Raw genomic sequence first — 17,335 nt, forward strand, 5'->3', positions numbered from 1 at the left:
GCTATTCTTGCAGCCAAAAGCAAAGACGTCTACGAACTTAACAATATTATTCAGTCTAACATTCAAAGCGAGGCAATCACATAAAAGTCCGTCGACACTGTTGTGGAAGCAGATGAAGCTGTTAATTATCCAACAGAATTTTTGAATTCACTCAATCAGCCAGGGATGCCACCGCACATACTGCAATTGAAAATCATCGTGCAAATTATCATGAAGCGGAATATCAACCAGCCAAAGCTTTGCAACGGCACGCAGATTGCAGTAAAAAAATTAATGAGCAACGTCATAGAAGCAACAATCTTGACAGGACCTTTCAAAGGTGAAGATGTCCTCATTCCTCGCATTCCTATGATTCCAACGGATATGCCATTTCAATTTAAGAGATTGCAATCCCCAATTCAATTGGCATTTGCAATCACCATCAACGAAGCTCAGGGCCAATCTTTAGAATTGTGCGGTTTAGATCTACACACGGATTGCTTCTCACATGGACAATTATATGTTGCGTGTTCTAGAGTCGGCAAACCAGACAATCTCTATATCTGCACAGACAATGGAACAACAAAAAATATTGTATACCCACAAGCTTTGTGAAATTAAACATATTAGAAACGTGCGCTTTCTCTTTTCTTTCTTTTCCATTTAACCAGACTGAGCCACAGCAACGCGTGGCCGGGTACAGCTAGTAGAGAATAATTTTATTATGGTTATGGCTAAGATACAAAACATCCTCACTACTCATGATAATTGGCCAACTTGGATGGACCAATTAGCTCAAAATTCAGAAAACATTATTTTGAGACATATATGGCTGCAATGAGAAAGACTTTATTATTGGCTTATTACCACGTTTATGAAACAACCGTTAGTGTCGTCAAATTTGATCATGATAGAACTCTCACTACTGGTCCATGCATTGTGTTAGCAAAGTTACTCCTAACATTCATAGTCAGGCATATTCATACAACCATGGGCACAAGCACATTACCAGACATTCCTTTTCAGTCACCCCCCCCCACACACACACACACATATAATTACACTCATTCAAAAACTCAGTCATGCATGACAATACACAAGCTAACACACATACACACATCCCGACTCAATTTTTTTCGTAACTACTCATGTGTGACCAACCAGGCAGATTTAAACACACATTCATTCATCTTCATTCATGTCTCCAAAGAATAATTCAAACCTGTCCACACGTATGCATACACTAACCCCCACCATTACCAAATCTTCACGGAGTCTTCTCTGAACCTACTTTCACCATGTGTATTCCCATAGGAGTGAATGGGTGACTGCTGTGATTTTGCAGTTATCACGTTTTCCTCCAAGAGTAAAATTTTACTTGACCTAGCTGAGCAAACCAGGAATCGAAGACATGTCAAGTAGATAGAACTCAGCTAATTGGCAGAATCTACTCCCACAGACTGCTGCATTAGAATGCAGCTTCACCTACAAGGCCACTCTACATACTAAAGCCCTTACAAGGGGTAAAATCTTAATAGTGAGAGCAGTCACTGAACTGAAATGGCTTAGTGCATACCTTTCAACTTCTTAAAGCAAGAAATCTAGACAGAGCCATTAACAAAAGTGGGACAAAGGCTCAAAAATAGGGACGATTTTTAAAAATTGCTCTTACAAACTTAGAAGTCGCATACATTTTTGGAAGGGTATAAAGTCTGAAACTCAAATGTCCATCATGATTTTCTAACTTCAGTCTGCAATGATTTGCCACTAATTTGCCAGAAAACCACAATTTTATGAAAAACGGACCAAAAATATGAGGCAAAAATCTGACTATTCTACAAAAATCTGTACAGTTGAGAGGTGTGGCTTAGTGTGATATGGAAATCTTCCGAGTTAAGGTTTTTACACCATGCTAATCTTTTTTGAATACCAGGATATGTTTTATCTTACAGTTAATAATTTCTGTTTCTTTTACTGAATATTGTCATTATCTGACCCTGTTCATAGGTTAGTACTAAGCTAACTGCCCTTGTGAGCCATTTTAAGCCTAGCCAATTATCCCTTGTGAGACTCAAACCCTGCACCTTGTGTTTGTAAGGCAAACACCTTAACCATTAGGCCACTAAATATCCAGGTTAAGGCTACAACTGCTAATTAGTATTAATACTAGTAATGATGGAAGCAGTCAAAAATAATTAAGAAAAAGGAAATCAACCAGATTAAAACTTTCAACCTTTTCCTACTAGTTATGGCTTTTTGTCTGGTAAATTTGTCTCTAAGGAAACTACCCTGCCTTTGAAGGTCACACATTTTTGCTGATATAAGCATTCTCATCTGTTTTAATGAATACATCAAATTATTCTTTTTAATGTTTGGGAGAACCATTCATTCAATGCTTTGGACATTCTCAATAAATGCCAAAGCTTTTAGCATTCAGCAGTAATAATCTCTCCTGTCACAGTGCCTACCTCCTTGATGTGCTACAAATTCAGTCACAGTATTTGTTTACATATAGAGAGAACAGTCTTTATTTTCACTTACCAGGCTACTGCTTTCTACAAAAAGAAACTAAACTTAAAAATGAAACAATAATTTCTCAGTGCAAATCAAAATGCTATGTGTTAAAGAAAAGATTAGTTAGCAGTATTAGTAGTTCTTCTCACATTAATAACTTTAGGATGAATATCCTCACCATCCTTCTATCCCAAAGTACTTTTTTTGTTTCCTTTTGAAAAGGCTGTTAACAATCTCATTGTTTGAAACACAGAATCCTCATGGCTCTTATGTTACTCTTGAAGTTATTCTCAGATAAAAACAGTTTCCATTTGTTTCAGCAAAGTAACCAGCTTTCAGATCTACATGCTGTCCTCGTTGTGTTATGTGAGAGAGTACTATTCCAAGGTGCTGTTTCTTGAACAGGATTAAAAATTAGTTACCTGATTCCTACACATGACAGGGCACTATGAATGTTTCTGCCCTTAAGCTTCACTCATATCCAGATGTTCCACTTAACAAGTGGTATATTAAAGATCCCCTTCAATAGCATCACCCTTCTTTTGCCATATAAAATACACAGTCAGTCATTTTCTTCTCTTTTGCCTTACCAGGGAGTAATTTGTAAATACCCCGGACCCTATGCAGAGTATGTTGCCATTTCTGCCTTACCATGGAGTAATTTGTAAATACCCCTGACCCTATGCAGAGTATGTTGCCATTTCTGCCTTACCAGGGAGTAATTTGTAAATACCCCTGACCCTATGCAGAGTATGTTGCCATTTCTGCCTTACCAGGGATTAATTTGTAAATACCCCTGACCCTATGCAGAGTATGTTGCCATTTCTGCCTTACCATGGAGTAATTTGTAAATACCCCTGACCCTATGCAGAGTACGTTGCCATTTCCATGATTAGTGTTCATGAATTTTCCAAGATGACCATGCAGGGGTACACAGCTTACTGGCAAATGCAGCCTTCAACATTACTATCACCTAGCTGCAATGCTTTTCTACTTTCAGCTCAAAACTGTTACAAGATGAGTTCATGCAAACACATTTGCTACTGAATGTTGAGTTATACTTGAAATGGAAGCATTATTGTGCCTTTTTTTAACCAGGCAAGAAAAGCAAAATATGCCCTTAGCTAAACTGACCCACTCAAGGACAGATGAATGTATAAAAATCCTAAAACAAAGAATGCATGAATAAATAAATAAATAGAAGGAGGCTCTAGCAACCAAATGTACTGTACAAAAAATAAAAAGCAAAAATGGAGATATACCTATCAAAGGTGCCACTTAAAGTCTAGTATGCATCAGGAAAATTAAATAGTCTGAACATTCATGTTTCTTCCTTTGAAAAATGGAAGCCCACATGTCTAAAATCTCATTACAGCAACATGTATAAATATATTCTAAAGTAGCTTCAAATCAATCTTCTCCAAGAAAGAACAAAAAGTGGAAAAACAAAAGATCAGGTTTTCTAGTCAAATACTTCACTGACCTATCTGTCTTATTCTTATTGCAAGTCACGGTCATCCATTTTAAGATGCTAAAACTAGAAGTTGTTGTTGTGTCTTTCCCGGTTAGGGGTCGCCACAGTGGAACTCCAGTCTGCTAATGATTGGCAGTAGAGTTTTATGTGCCAAGTTGCCAGCTCTGACGCACAACCTTCAATGAAGGTATGCCCATTCACGCATGTCTCCACACAGAAGACGCTTTAGCTGAGAATTGAACAGGACGTCTTACTGTGAGGTGACAACGCTACTGCAGCAGCACCACCGCAGTCATAGCGCTAAAACTAGAAGTTAGTTCTCAAAATTGCAATATTATAATAAAAGGTATACCAGAATCTCTGTAATGGCACAGCGGAAACAGGCACAAACTAAGCCCAATAAAAAAACAAGTATTTAATGAAGTGCTTTTCGTTATTGTAGATACACTTTTTCTTTTAAAGCAATTGATCAAGTACAAGTGGATGTAAGAAGAGGCCCAGTTTCATTACAACTTGAAGAACTAGAACTATATTAGCAGTTAGTATTAAATGCCTTTAGTAACCCTGGACTAAATGAGGCATGTAACATTTTGTGCCTGTTAAAACTTAAAAGTTTGAGGAGGTAAAATTAGTTTTAAACATCTAAAGAGAATTAAAATGACAGTCAGCATTGATGAATTACCTAGCCGTAAGTATAAGTTTGTTCTAGACAAATTGTTGTTAAATTGGTTAAAACTGTTTAAAATGATTAGAGTTAAAAGTAGTGTAGTGATTACTTTTAAGATTTAAAATTTCATTTACTTATGCTACAGCATTTGACAGTGAGGTTTTGAGGCTTGTATCCCTTTAATTCTGTGTTTTGCATTGTGATTTTTTCAAGTGCACTTTCCTGGTTGGCTTAATGATGTCATATGATGTTTTAAAGACCTTATTTAAATGTGGTTAGAAAATTTTCAAATGTTATCTGATGAAGTTATTGTATCTACAATAACGAAAAGCGCTTCATTAAATACTTGTTTTTTTATTGGGCTTAGTTTGTGCCTGTTTCCACTGTGCCATTACAGAGTTTCTGGTTTGCTTTTCAATTTGATCTGCGGTGGTACAGCGGTAGCGTTGTTACCTCACAGCAAGAGGTTCTCCTGTTCAATTCTCAGCTGGAGTGCCTTCTGTGTGTAGTCTGCATGTCCTCCCTGTAGTCGAGTGGCCTCCGAAAGACATGTGTGAATGGGCGTTCCTTCGCTGAAGGTTGGGCATTGGGATGGCAACTCGGCACCATAAAAATTGACTGCCAATCATTAGCGGACCGAAGTTCAGCTGTGGCGACCCCTAACCAGGAAAAGCCGAAAAGACAAACAACAACATACCAGAATCTGACACAAATAAACTATTGATGTATGTGATGAAACAGATTCTAATAGACAGTTTTGGTTCTGCTTATACAAATACAGAATATCAGGTAGAAAAAGTCCATTGGACCTTGCAGGCACCCCAGCAAACTCAAATTTATTTAAGCTAACTCATGTAAGATTGATAAACTTCCTACAGCAAACCAAAACTAGTCTGCCTTGCAAAGTAAAATAAAATCATGCTGTAGGTAGATTTAATCATGTCTATATACAAGGCTCTAACTCCTAAAGTTAGAAGATAACAATATCATTACATCATCTGCAGTCAACATCTAATTACATTAGCTGGCATCTAAATGAGATTAGATTTTCTGCATGTGCTGTATTGGCAAACAAATAAGGAAAAGCACAATATACTGGGTTAGGAAAGTCGGCCTTTGACTACTCAACTTTTCTAAATGTTTTAAATAACAGGACGTGTTCAAGAAGATGCTTATTTGTAATAACCACAGCTGATCTATGAGACAGATGCAATCGTAATGTAGTTTTTTGACTAGTTGAAGAATTGCAGACGTTTGTATTAAATAGTTATGGATATATGTGGATTATACACATCTGATGTTTTAATGAAGGCAGAAAAGGGGTCTATATTATAACATCGAAGTCTAAAAACTTTGACTATTATAATATCGAACCCAGTAGAGCGAACGCTTGAAATAGCGAACCTGCAGAACACCGAATACTTTCCTAGGGAAAGTATTCAGTGGACCGTTTCTGCAGCTTCGCTGTTTCCTCAACTGTGGAGTGAAGATTATGGACTGGGTTAAGGCAAGTGTGCGAATGAAGGTGAGTGTGCGATTCGGCATGGGTTAGGTGAGTTAGGGTTAGGGCGCGGGTCAGGTAACTGTGCGATTGTGTGGACGTGAGGGTTAGGGTGGGATAGGTGAGTTAGGGTTAGGGAGCGGATAAGGTGAGTGTGCGATAGTTAGGTACCTTAGGGTTAGGGTTGGGTTAAGGTAAGTGGATAGCTAGTGGTGTATCTCTGGTTTAGTGTAGGGTTTTGTGAAGTGTATGTGTGTGGATTATTTATTTTGGTGTGCTTGAGTTGTGTGTGTGATTGTCGGAACAGCAAATTTTTTCCCAGGGAAAAAATTCGCTATTCTGACTGTTCGTTTTTCTTGTGTTTCGATTGAAAGGGTTCGATATTATAACATTCGATGTTTTTAGACTTCGATGTTATAATATAGACCTGCAAAAAAGGTGTGGAAGGCAGACTTTGAACATTTTCAAGAAACCAGGTGAAAGTGGTAAAGCAAGTAGTCAAAATTCATAGTAACACCATTTTCCCTCCTTTTTTTTCACTTTAATTTACGGTCCTACATAGAGGTGAATTTCAAGAATTTAGCAGTATATTTGCCTTTTGCAGTTGTCAAAAAAAATTGGCAATCTGGTTTCACAATGGCACTGTTTTAGAAAACTTGAATTAAGATGTAATGCTGCATGAGAAAAGCAGAAGCAACCAAATAAAAGAAGATACAAATAATCATAACTTAGTGATATGTATGAATCTTTCATGAAAGCTTTACTAATTATGTTCTTATGATCAAAGACAATTAGCCATGCTTGATCCTTTGTATGCTATTATTTAAATGCAAACACAATAGAAGTAATCATTTTGTTGACAAGATAAGAGAGAAAATCAGAACGCCCCACAGATTTTCTTTAAGGCTGAACGTTTCTCTACATATTTCATATGCTGTTAAGCCCTTGATTATGGTTGCTGTATTTATAGTTGTGCAATCACAAGGAGCATTATCACTCCCATACTGAATTAGCAATTTACTAAGGAAAGTATCATTTTTATTTAATCATAAAGTGGTGAAGGTAGACCTTAAACTTTCTTATTAAACTCTAGTAACTACAGTGATTCGGATCCATTTGCCACTCATACAATGAATGCTAGTACTAGAAGCCAGTTTTGTTCTTTCATGTATATGACAGTTCATTAAATGGCAAAACAGTTTCATTGAATGTATGTCATTTGACAAAATACACCCATGTTCAGTTATTACACAACAATGTGAATCGTTGAGCTCTCTTCAATCGTTTTTCTTGTTATTTATGATAATTGTCTCATCTGTACTAATACTCATTCCCTAGCATTTGATCATAAAAGGCTGATAATAATTAATTTCTAATCATTATTAGCATACTTCAGATACTTGATGTGTTATGCTATGTTTGCTTTTACTCTCACTGTTTCTGAGAATTATGTAAAGATAAGGTACAAAGAGAAAACTATGTCATTGAGTATTGAATGAAATTATATAATAAAAGAAAACTAGGACCTTCTCGTTTTCTTGTGTATTATATTAGGTGCATCACATAGTTGTTGAGTCTGATATAAGAAGAAATTAATAGATAATGCAGGCAGTTTATTCTGATAATATAAGCTACATGCATTTTTACTATTGATTTTCAGACAATGACATATAAAAGTACATCGTATCAGCAGCATTACATTGTATCCGTACCATACTTTGCACAGGCTGAATTTATTTTTTCTGGATTGGTTGGCTAGTTAAAGAAGTCTGATGATTAGCACATCAAGAATATCATGATGTACATACAATAGATAGTGCACCAGCAAATGCTTTTATTAAGAAGGGGTTAGCAGTTAGGCAAGAGTGGTACAGTGGTTAGCATTGTCACCTTACAGCAAGAGGTTCTTTAGTTCGATTCTTGGTTGGAGTCCCTTCTGTGTGGGTTCTGCATATCCTCCCCATGGTTGCGTGAATATTAAAGACATGCAGATAGGGGTGTGTGTGTGAGTGTTCCTTCTTTGAAGGTTGGGTGCCGGGCTGGCAATTTGACACCATAAAAATCCACTGCCAATCATTAGCAGACTGGTGATCTGCTGTGGTGACCCCTAACTGGGAAAAGCCAGAAGACTTTTTAGTTACTTAATAAGTGCTGCTCTTGTGGTAGGTGCAGTTGAATATAGTAGTGGTTCAAATATATAACAATCTTTACATCATTCTGAATCTGTCTCAAATCATAAAAACATCCAGCCTGTCTCTAGTATTAGTGCAACCAACCATTTACTACCTAGCAGCAGCAATTGCAATTACTTGCTTCTGTTATCCATAATGGACAGATGACAGGACATGAAGGACATTTTTGTAGCCCTATCCTGAGGGTATATTTCAGGAGAGTCAAGGAGATGTCTTGTTTAGTATGGGAAGACATTTGTTTGATAGTTAGTGGATTCTCTTTGAGATAAATCAGTCATGCCAACATATTCTGTTTATAATTCCTTGTAGATTTAGGTCCTTAATGATCATATTTGTGCTGCTTCCAGTTTCACAAATATGAAAAAGGTTGACCAAAATGGAGTCAATTTATGCTTTGTGGGCTACCCAGAAGTAACCATGCATGTCTGTAAGATGCAGAGTACAGAGAAAATATTTTTAATTATTATATAGTTTATGCAGCTTATATCCAAGTTTTTTATAAGACAGCATTGCACTTTTTTCTCTAGCTAGGTGATGTGTCTGGAGAAGAGAATGCTGCAGAGAGCATTCCATTAAATTATCAGTGTAATAAAGGTGGAGGAATAAAGCAGGATGAGGAGTTACTTAGACTTGAAGGATAAGCCTTTAATAATTAACTGGGTTACATTATAAATCTGTCCTGATTAAAGTCAATATATGGCATTCAAAGGAGATATTATTGTCACCAAATATGACTATGTCTCTAATGAAATTATCTATTTTGAAGGGGGTGCCTTATAAGTTGTAGGGGTGGGTGCAGGGCTGAGGGATGGTTTTGATTTCCAAAGAGTACAATATTATTCATAAGGGTAAGCCATTTACTGGGTTAAGGGTGTCTTGAAGTGAGATGGTAACAGCTCAAAGCTTGTTGTCATCAGAAAACATAGTCAGGCATAGAGCACTGATGCCCACTGGGATCAGCGTATTTATAAAAACCAGAGTGAGGAACTGTGTGAGTGGATTTAAATATATCCTAATAGGCTGTGTGCATTGTTTTGCCTTCATCCAGTACCTCTGTGATATTCTTAAAGATATGCAGCAGGTTAAAAAGACCGGATTTGCCTTTCATAAATCCAAAATTGATTAGGATCAAGGATTGTATATATTTTTTTCCTCTTTGTTGACCAGGTAAGCCTGCTGGACAAATTGTCTATTTTCAGGGGCAACTCAGTAGCACAGTCTAAATAAGCAACTTGGTCAGAGTTACACAGTGGCCTCAAGAAGTAGCTCATTAATGCTCAGAGTTTAGTCCTCTGAGCTAAATGCCATTTTTATCTTTATTTTTGAGTTCCGTGATAATATGTTATCTTCTTCTTCTTTCAGCTTTTCATGGTTAGGGGTCACCAGAGCGGAACTCTGGTCCGCTAATGATTGGCAGTAGATTTTTACGGTGCAGAGGTGCCAGCCCAATGCCCAACCTTCAACAAAGGCACGCCCATTCACACATGTCTTTTTGAACAACACTCGACTGCAAGGAGGGCATGCAGACTCCACACAGAAGGTGCTCCAGCCAAAAATCAAATGGGAGAACCTCTTGCTGTGAGGCGACAACGCTACTGCTGCACCACCGTGGCTTGTTTTTGTAAATCGCAATAGTGAGGCTAATTAGTATGCAGTTCACAGGCTCATTAGTAAAGTCATACTTATAAATGTATACAGCACAATAGCAGCAGTTTTCAAGACCTCAGGTACATGTCCCATGGAAAGGTTAACACTTCATAGATTTATGAAGTCTTCAGAAAAGCAGTGTTTCACACTGATAGCAAAACAACCAAGATTGTCCTCTGGATTAGGTGAGATGTTGTCCTTAGTCTTGTAGAGTGCTTCTAGGACTTTTTCAGATATAATCTTGGGAGGTGATGTCTACTGGATAGTGTGGATCACTGTGGATCAGAGAGGGGTGAAGCTGAAGGTAAGCTTGTTGGATAATAGCTTTACAATGTCAGAATGGATGTTGCCACTTGATATGTGTAGTGCTGAATATTGTTTCTAAGCTTGCGGTTAAAAAATGTTTTGTCATTGTTCTTGGATGTTTTTAAACATTTTGCTTTGCCGAATTTGAAAGTACTCCTTAGTTCTCAATTTACCTTTTTTGGGGGGACAATTTTAATTTGGGTCATTTAAGGTTATTTGCTCAGACCAGTATTTTCTTTTGTTATAGATTTTACTGATATCGGCAGTCCAACCTAGGAGATTGTTTTTAAACTTGTCATTATATTTGTGGTGGATGAGGACAGATGCTGCTATACAGAAATTTTGTCATGAAAATAATTCAGTGGCATAGATAGCAGCTCTAGAGATAAGGTCTTCACAGGGAGGAAAGGACATAAAATTCATTAATTTATCCACTAATTGTGGGAAGTTAACATTGGAGAATTCTGAAAAGACAGTGGGAAAAGAATGCATTTGGAGCTTTGTTCATTAGCAGAATTGTACGGTATGTTCCAATTCAACCTGTAAAGAGTAGCGGTAAGTGTTTGGTATATTGGCGCTATATTAGTGAGAATGAAATCTATCTTTCCTACCAGATTTGTTGACAAAATCTAGGAACCACTGTGGATTTTTGTTGCTTGCAGTGCATGTTCACCAATGTTTAGGTACATTATTATTACTAACCACATCATAGTGTTGTTTACATTGTTATTACTGGCAATAAAGATTGTGCTAAATGTAGTGACTAGAGGCTGAAATTTACTAAGATTATGTGCTAAGGGGGGTGTTACAGACTGGGTTATATAGTTATCAGTGATATATGGCTACAACAATATGCAGGAATTCCAGTTTCTTGTCTTTTTGTCATTCACATGGTGATAGATTGTGAATAAATATGAATACTCTCCCTCTTGGAGCACAGTTGGCCATACTACAGGGGCAGCCCATGCTATTGGACTGCCAGACTGCAGCCCCCTCAGCTGTAAAATAAAGAAAAGAAAAGAAAAAAAGAAAAAAAAAGAAAAGAAAAAAAAGAAAAGAAAAAAAAAAAACTCGCTTTCTTTCACGCACTAGTCGGATTGCTGCTGAGACAGTCTGGAGCATGGAGCATGCGCAGACTGTCTCAGCAGCAGTCTGGACTGGGAAACATGTCAGAACAGAGCTCCCAGAAGTCTATGCAGTTTTAACTGCATAGACTGTCACTGGGAACAGGTTGGACCCGGACTGCAACATCGGCAGGCAGGTTGGAGATCTCGCGGGGATGTAATGGTAAGGAGTCTCGTCGGGGATCTCGTGGGGATGTGCTCGAACGCGCCAGCTATGGGATGTATGTAATGGCCCCAGCTATATGGATCGCGGACAGGGGAAGGGATCTACATCGCACTATGGGTGTGTGGAAGGGATCTACATCGCACTATGGAAGGTAAGAGGAACAAAGGGTGTGTGTGTGTGTGTGTGTGTGTGTGTGTGTGTGTGTGTGTGTGTGTGTGTGTGTGTGTGTGTGTGTGTGTGTGTGTGTGTGTGTGTGTGTGTGTGTGTGTGTGTGTGTGTATTTTATATATAGAGAGAAGATTTAAATGTTTTTGTTGACAATCTATTTGATCAACATGTGAAAGAGCTGGTACAAATGTCTAAAAATTAGCTGACAATGTACTGACTTTTTACACCACAGCATTGTGGTATGGTAGGGATCTGGGAATGTACCTTTTCCTGACAGAAGTATGATCTCAGAACTGCCATATATAATTTGAAGGAGATATAGGGGGGTCAGGTGGGCCTCATTCAAAAAAAAGGTTTGCTTTTTTTGGTGTTTTCAATCCTTTGTGGATTGGTGATTCTTTTTTCAATTATGAGATGTCAATCATTGATGGATCAACAATTTGTGTTTTTAATGGAGGGATAGGCTTACATGTATATACCCACATACATGCCAACTACAAGAGTATAGAGACACAAGGAAGGAAGAAATCTCCCTAAAGAAAGGCATTATTGCCATTTCATACTCTGAAACTGCACCACTATTTTCTATCCCAAACAATCAATCACATTATATTTATTTTGTGGCTTTGTCTAGCAATACTTAAGCAAAGCAAACAGAATCTTCTGCTGCCCATATATATATATCCTCATGTACCTCGTACTCTCCACATTAGTTGACAATCACACAGTTAAATCACAGGTGCATCTAACATTCTTTTGTTCCATTTGGTATTTTCTTATGCTGTGCAAAGCTGTCAATATTATGAACGTTCAGCATTTTGCACTACACAAACCCACATACTTCTCTGCAAATACATTCCAATTTTACATAGGAATAACATATATGTTCCTAGGATCATGGTGTGAAAATAACTTTTAATCAACCCTCCACCTGCCATGGCATAGAGTTATGAAGCCATGAGTGCACCCCAGATGTCTGATGTGCAATTTGTTGCAGTAGCACTTAGATAAAGGGGGCAGGAAGGATATGATTGAGTGGACATTGTCAGTTCACCTATCCTGCAGGATGGTGGTAATTCTGAGATGCAAACTTCCCATGGCTATCAGCATTAGCAGAGCTCTAGTGAGCCATCATAGGAATTATGAGCACCAAGTAAAGAAGAGTCTATCAAATTTGACAGCATGGACTGCTCTCAGCTACTCTCAGCTACCCAGCTCTTGTCTTCCAGGATAACAAATATGTTGACTAGGCTTTTCAGTCACAGAATGAATAGACCCATAGGTCTGTCACCCAGGCTGGAGAGGAACTGCCTCTTGCCCCCAGAAGAGGAACAAATGAACCTAATGGATTGAGGAAGGGAATCAACTGGGCAAGACCTACTGGATGATGGAATTGATTTCTACCATGACAATGCAAATATACAACACAGTCACTTATTAGTTCTCTAGCTATGAATTGCTATAATATCTTCATTATTTAATATCATTAGTTTAAATGTCTTTGATGATGCATCTTGTTCAGGAATAAACAAAAAAATGTGTGGTCTCCTCAGACTCATTTCTGTTACTTACAATATATCTCAATTTTATCTAATGACATGTTCAGCTTGCTTATCCTTTGCTCTATATTTTGCAACATAAAACAAGTCTTGAGACTTCCTGCAATTGCTTTTACTACTATTGAATGCTGCATGATTCTCACTGCAATTCAGGAAAGTGTAAGTGTGTGTAAATGCCCCAGTTGTTAAGTGGCAAAAACAAACTCATGGTGGTGTGGTAGGGAATACCTCAGGCTTGAACCCTGTACCTTGTATGCAGGTGTTAAGGACCTGAATTCCCTACCCACCACCATTTGTAAAAAAAATGCAGATTTTTGCCTCATATTTGATCTGATCTGTTCCTCATAATATCTGTGGTTTCTAAATATTGCAATGCTTGATATTTGATGGTGCAGTGGTAGTATTGTTGCCTCACAGCTGCAGGTTCTCAGATTTGATTCTTGGCTGGGGTGCCTTCTGTGTGGGGTCTGCATCTTCTGCCTGTGTTTGTGTGGGTTTGCTTTTGTGTCCTCCCATGTTACAAAAACATGTCTGCATTATTTCTTCCTGGGCCTCTGCTGAAAATTGTTTTTTTGTTCCAAGTTAGACTGTCCTGATTAACAAATGTTAAATAAAATTGACAGGCATTTGAATTTCAGACTTCAGGTTTCTGAATGTTTAATTCCGTGCATATTTGATGATCCAGTGGTAGCACTGTTGCCTCACAGCTATAGCTTTTTCTGGTTTGATTCTTGGCTGGGGTGCCTTCTGTGTGGAGTCTGCATCTCATTCCCTGTGTTTGTGTGGATTTGCTCTGGTGTCCTGCTATTTTATAAAGAAGTGACTGCAGTATTTCTCCCTGGGCCTCTGCTGAAAATTGTTTTTGTTCCATCAGAAGTAAAATTGACAGGCACTTGAATTTCAGACTTCATATTCTTCAGAAAATACATAGTAACACAACCTTTTATTCTAGCAATTTTCTAAGTTTATAAGATGAATATTTGAAATTTGTCCTTATTTTTGGGACTGTATTACCCCATTATTGGCTTTGTCCAGATTTTTTGTGCTAAGGTTGACAGCTATGGCAAGAACTGAATTCAGTGAATATGTTTGAGGGCTGTATTCCCTCATTACTGGGTTTGTCCAGGTGTTTTGTGCTAAGAGGTTGACAGCTATGGTGAGAACTGAATTCATTAAATGATAGCCATTTAAGTTTCAGTCTTCCGCTCTTTCACAAAGCAGCTGATTTGGCATAGTGGTATGTTGCTCTGACTGTTTTGCACAGGGACCTTGGCAGTAAAATGTATGGTGGTAACACAGCATTTTTCTTTTACAAAGCAGGTTATTTGGCATAGTGGTATGTTGCTCTGACTGTTTTGCACAGGGACATGGCAGTAAAATGTATGGTGGTAACACATAATTTTTCTTTCACAAAGCAGGTGATTTGGCATAGTGCTATGTTGCTCTGACTGTTTTGCACAGGGACATTGGTATTAAAATGTATGGTGGTAACACAGCATTTTTCTTTCACAAAGCAGCTGATTTGGCATAGTGGTATGTTGCTCTGACTCTTTTGCACAGGGACCTTGGCAGTAAAATTTATGGTGGTAACACAGCATTTTTCTTTCACAAAGCAGCTAATCTGGCATAGTGGTATGTTGCTCTGTCTCTTTTGCACAGGGACCTTGGCAGTAAAAGTTATGGTGGTAACACAGCATTTTATTCTAGCAACTTTCCACGATTATACAAGGAATGTTTAATGTGTCCCTGGCTTTTGGGCTTTTGACCCCCCCCCCAATAAATTTGGCTTTTTCCACATTTCTTGTGTTGCAAAGTTGAGATGCAGTTGAGTATTGAGTAGATTTTACAAGGAGCTGAGAGCTGCAGGGGAAGAGAAGTTTAGTTCTGCTTATACTTAGTCAGCTTGCATTGTTAATAGCACAACAGGTTGTGTACTTGTATTTGATGCAGAAGGTTGTTGGTTCTACTCCCACAAGAGGTGAATGCTGCCATACTGAAAAAGTTAAGATACTATGAGCCTGTTATCAGTTTGCTATCCATTTTCTATTGCAATATTACTAGCTTATCATTTTAATGGAATATAGGCAATTTATTCTTCAGGGACATCAGACACTTTATTTTTCGATGAAACCATGAAATATAAAGGTGTTTGCTAGCAGCAACCTCTTCATCAGTTACAGATTTATTTAATGTGGAATTATTTAGATGACTTTTTTACTTCTTCAGAGATTGTGCATATTTACTGATAATGGTGGACTGTAGAATTGTGCATATTTACTGATAATGGTGGACTGTAGAATTGTGCATATTTACTGATAATGGTGGACTGTAGAAGTTTGAGTAGACTTTTATGATGGAAATGTTCTGAACTGGGCAGTTTTGTCATTATGGGTGCATGTATTTTGTTTCATTGTTTACTGGAAAGATGTGCTGAATTGGGCAGTTCTGCCACTGGTAAAATATATTTTCTTTGAATGTGGGTTTCAATGCTGTTTCAAAGAATGTGAGTTTCAAGGGTAGAGAAGTTTTAATGCTACGTTTGTTTAGCAGATGTCTTAGTGTTTGTGCTGTAAAATGCAAAATAAAACTTTCAAATGAAGTCCAAATCATCATAGAAGTAAAGCAGTATGCACATTAGTGTTTATGGTAAATGGAGTGAAATAGCCAAGTAATGGATCATTGGAATGGCTGCAGGGGGAGGCTCAATTCGACCATGATTTTGTGAGGGGGAAGGGCGGCAAACTTAAAGACAGCCCCAGCTGAACTATACCTCCCAAATGTCCAGATTTTCAAAGAATGAATAGAATTTTGCTTCTTAATTTTGGTTTGTTCCTCATAAAATTTGTGGTTTTCTGGCAAATCATTTAGGAATTAAGTCACAAAATAATGACACACTGAGTTTCAGACTTCATAACCTTCAGAAAAATGCATGCTAAAGTAAGACCTGTTCTATCAACTGTCTCAGTTTATACAAGAGCAATTTTTAGTACTGTTTATATGTTCCCCCAATATATTTGGCCTAGTCCAGATTTATTGCACTAACAGGTTGAGAGGTACATGCAAATAAATTGCTTTATAGAATTAGGCATAGCCCAACCTCTCAACTGTCCCTGATTTTGGCTCATAATTTTGCTCTTCCCCCTAATAATCCCTCCACAAAATAGCAATTTTGGAAGAAAACATGGAGGGTTTACAATTAAGAAATAACTGTAATAATCAGAGTTATAGATTACTTTTATTTCAGAAATGCATGTAGATTCTTTTATTTTGTCAGCTGCTCAAGTTAGCAGTACTAATATTAAAGTGTCCCTTCTTTGACAGGTTCCCAGCTGTATTGTGTGGCTATTTTATATTTTTACATCACATTTTGGTCCATTTTTCATAAAATTGTGGGGTTTTTTTTGCAAAATTGTGTTGTTTTTGGCAAATTAGTGACAAATCATTAAAGACTGAAGTTAGAAAATAATGACAAACATTTGAGTTTCAGATTTCATATCATTCAGAAAATTCATACTAATGCAATACCTATTCTATTATCTTTCTAAGTTTATAAGAGCAATATTTAAAATTTGTCCTTATTTTTGGGCCTTTGTCCCACTTCTTTGTATGGCTTTGTCCAGATTTCTTGCTCTGAGGTTGAGAGGTATGAGAAATGTGTCAGGGCCATCACAGTCAGCCAGAGACATTTCAAATTGTGACATACTTCTTGCACCCCACTCCCCCATGTAGTGACTCTGGATGTGTCGAAGCAAGGCAAGGAGTAGTTATGCAGTGTAAATGTGCAGAGTATCCCCCCATCCAAGGTAGACACAAGTACTAGATTGGCTTTTCATCTGTCCTTGATTTTTGCAGAATGGTCTGGTTTCTGTCATATTTTTTGTACTGTTGATTTATGCTTATTACTCAAAGTGCCTGTTGCTCTGTGTTTAAGTAGCGATACTTTAATGACCATCAGGTAAGCTTCGCTGAGATCATAAGATGCAAGTAAGTTTTAATAAGCATACTGTTAAAGAATTGCCAACATTGAAAGCATTTCTG

This window comes from Protopterus annectens, chromosome 17.part0 (genome assembly GCF_019279795.1).
Source record: "Protopterus annectens isolate FY-2018-M chromosome 17.part0, PAN1.0, whole genome shotgun sequence".
In the NCBI taxonomy this organism is placed as follows: domain Eukaryota; kingdom Metazoa; phylum Chordata; order Ceratodontiformes; family Protopteridae; genus Protopterus; species Protopterus annectens.